Here is a 3,637-nt window from a genome sequence, read left to right as displayed (position 1 = left end):
ATTTGAGCAAACGAGAAACTCCAACTAATATTTCGCTGAGCACGGCTATCAACCAGCTTCAATTTAAAAAACCAAGCATCGTTGTATTATGAAGGACAATGGAGTTGCCGTTTTGGATTCTCTATTCTACAACTTCAAATTGCTTCCGTCCGAATGTGTTGCTAGATAAATGGCAGTCCATAAAATTGTGAGAAAGACTTGCTTAAATGTAATTAAATGGCGCATACTCTGACCTTTAAAACCCGGTCTGACATTTAAATGGATGTCACTGTCAGTTTATATTCCTACTGCACACGAACTTAATTATTTCTGAGATAGCGATCAAGATGGAAAAGGAAACTAGACCTAAATGACCAGAAATTATTTAAATAAAACAGAATTCACCTCTGTTTTTTTTTCTTTTAATAACCGGATTGCCATCCTTTTATGGAGGGAGTTATGAAATTCATAGGGTCGTCAATTTAAGTTTCCATTTACTCATTTGGAATTCGCTCCAATCTAAATATTGTCAATAAAATAAAAAATAGTCGAAGCTCCGTGTCGCAGTGCATGTGTTTCCATCAGGGTCTTTATCGGGTTTAAGTGATATCTCGCTTAAGTCGAGATAACGTGCTGAGCGCTCTTTGTCATTTCGCTGTAAAGATATTTTGGGGAGATAAATCAGCTATATATCGGACGAAAATTACTTTTCCGCTGTACCTTAAATCACCTCAGTTGAGTTTCTCTCCTGTTAAGTGTGCTAAAGTAATTTGTTGCCCCGCTTTGGGTTATATTCTTTAAGATTATAAGATCGATCTTAATTTGACTCCCTCTCTAGGACATTTTTTATTTCACTGCGGCACAAACGATGTTCACATTAACAATGAAGCGCACCTTTTCGTGTGGTCAGTTGAACTTATTTAAGTTAAGAAGCCTTTTCCACTGGTTAATACAAAATGATCGAGTTCTGAAGTTGTCGGATACACCGTTCTGTGGAGCTTGAACCATTTTTAAGGCTGACATCGTTCTAGACAGATTTTAAATGTAAATTTTTAACAGTATTGCGCAACGGTCTCAGATCCGAAGATAGCGGACACATAACAAACGGACGGTATGATTATCATATCTAGTAAAGTCATATCCAGTGAATGGCAACAATCAGTGATCGATTCCGGCAGTTCTACGTTCAATAAAACTTGACTCTACAAACTGCTTCTTTTTGATATGCTTTATACACGACAAAAGGGAAATACGATACCTTGTTTATCGATTTCTCTCGCCTTTATGAAACCTGGACTAAGAGCCAACTCTTTTTCACAAAAATGGAGCGTTATTTTTCAGTCAAATCTAACCATCGGGATTCCGCAATCCAGAACAACGATCAGACTCTAACCTTTTTCGTACTGCGAGCGTATATAGTGCACACTTTCTCTCCAGAGGGCATGCAGAAAAGAGACATCTCACGATCATAAATTTCTCAACATCCAGGCCTGCTGCATAAGCTTAACTTTTTAGATTTTAAATTTACTTGAAGTTCGACCTCCAGAAAGTTGTTTTTCCTTTGCAGCCGCTAACCTTTGGTCTCATTGTCTATCCGATACCAATCCGCAGGAAAGTCTTACAGAAATATAAATCTACTTGTAAGAACACTGTTTCACAGGTGCGGTTTGGAAGTTACTTACTTCCATCGAGTAATGGGCTCCCGCCTGTTTATAAAAGTTCCATTACAGTAACTGATTGGAGAGGTATACTGGGCAGGCATACTGAGCAAGAAGAGGGAGAGTGTAGATGGGGACTATGTAGTAATCATAAAACTCGGTTCGTGGCAAGCGCTTGACACAGAGATACGAAAGACCTTTAAACCGTTTGACAGTTAATTTGAGGGTTCGTCACACCCATTCAGGGAGGCTGGCGTTATTTAGCCCTGCTCGACCCCATCATGTGACGAGAATCTTCGACTCTACGCCACGGTAGACGAGTGAACTTGTGAATCCCGTATTAAATCTGTTCAATCAAAGAAAGTTTTGTGATGTTTCGTCGCATTTGCAAGCGGGGCCCTGTGTTTGGAAAATGGAAAATTTAAACATTTTTGGCCAAAAAAATTTTTTTTTAAGAATAAAGTTCCCGTTATCTATCTACATTTGAAAAATATAGTCTATTTTTACATAAATTCTCTAATGGAATCAAAAAACGCATTTGTTTGATCCAATGTACCGTGGTCCCGCGCATCCCAGAGTTCAGTCCAGATTCTAGACTCTTGTCTTTTGAGGCCAGGATGCTAATGTTACCATTCGTGGGTATTAATTTTCTTTCAAAGCGGAATGTACAAGGGAAGCACTCAAATTTGCAGAAAAGTATTTCATGGAAGCGAAATAGGCTTGGGATTATTAACAAAATAGAAGCTAAAAGGGCGAGCAACGCCACCAGAGAACACACTACGTTGGTTGGTGTAGGACTAAGATGATGTGATGATGGGGACGAAGTCAGATTCCATCGTTAACAGTGTCGGCTTTTTCGCGAGAACTGAAAACTTGTGTAGTTCATGCAACTTCTTCGGATAGAATTATGCTAGATGTCCTGGGAAAAGCTGAAAAATATCGCCTTGGTGTCATTTCATCAGGAACACAATTTCTGCAGTTTCTGAGGAGACGTCATGTTTGATTAACATATGCCTCAGGTAAACTCTGAAATTTTCGCACAATATTTTATTAGGTAACTAACCAACTGAGATTTAATCGCTAAAATGATAGATAACTCCCTTAAACTTACCGTGCAGTGAATTTGAAGTATCGAAGAGCACAGTTATTAGAATCAAATCGCGACAATCGATTCCTAATTGGACTTGTTATCTCGACTGGGAATGGGCAACGAACTTCACCTGAAAGCTATTTGCAAAACCTGTGGCTTGTTTACCATGAATAAAGAGAGTTTGAGCAAGGAGCAGTGTGTATCATCAATATTTTTGGGGTATTACGAAGTTAAAGGCTCCTACTCAAGTATGGAGATTTAATGTGCCAAATGGCTGTGGTGCTGGAATGAGTGGTTGTCATTTCATTAGGTACATGTACACAAAGATGAATTCTGATTAAATTCAAAGGCTCTTTTAAGTTCAGCATTTAGGATGCTTGTGACACTTGATACCATTATGGAAATCTACGAAACGCTGACCAAGAATGTCACCAAAAAAGATCTTCATAAAGGTGTCAATGATATTTCTCACTCAACATATTGTGCAGCTAGGGAGTGGAGTTTTGACTTGTTGAACTTTTGTTTTCTGAAATACTTTTGTTACCATGGTAACATCAAAAGTCAAAACCCAATTTTGGTCCAACCAGGGGGAAATTTTTTTTAATTTCATCTAGGATGTTGTGTATGCATTCTTCCAATCTTATTGCCTAGTAAGAAAATGTTGGTTTCTTCCCCAACAAGAAAATCAATTGTTGTTAATATCATCAAAATGACAGCAACCTATCTGTTAAAACCTTTCTATTTCAAAGTTTTCATTGACTTTTGGCCTTGGCTACATATAACTTTAGCCAAGGTACATGTAAATAAACTAGCTTATTTCATGACTGACTAAGACTCATGCTCCATTTTATTGAATTGTGTGTATATAGCTGAGTGGCTAGGATGCATCTTGTCTCTAAGCTAGCTTTTG

Source organism: Pocillopora damicornis, chromosome 2, assembly GCF_964200805.1.
Source record: "Pocillopora damicornis chromosome 2, jaPocDami1.2, whole genome shotgun sequence".
Lineage (NCBI taxonomy): Eukaryota > Metazoa > Cnidaria > Anthozoa > Scleractinia > Pocilloporidae > Pocillopora > Pocillopora damicornis.
The sequence above is the reverse complement of the archived record's forward strand: the minus strand, read 5'-3'. Positions refer to the sequence as shown.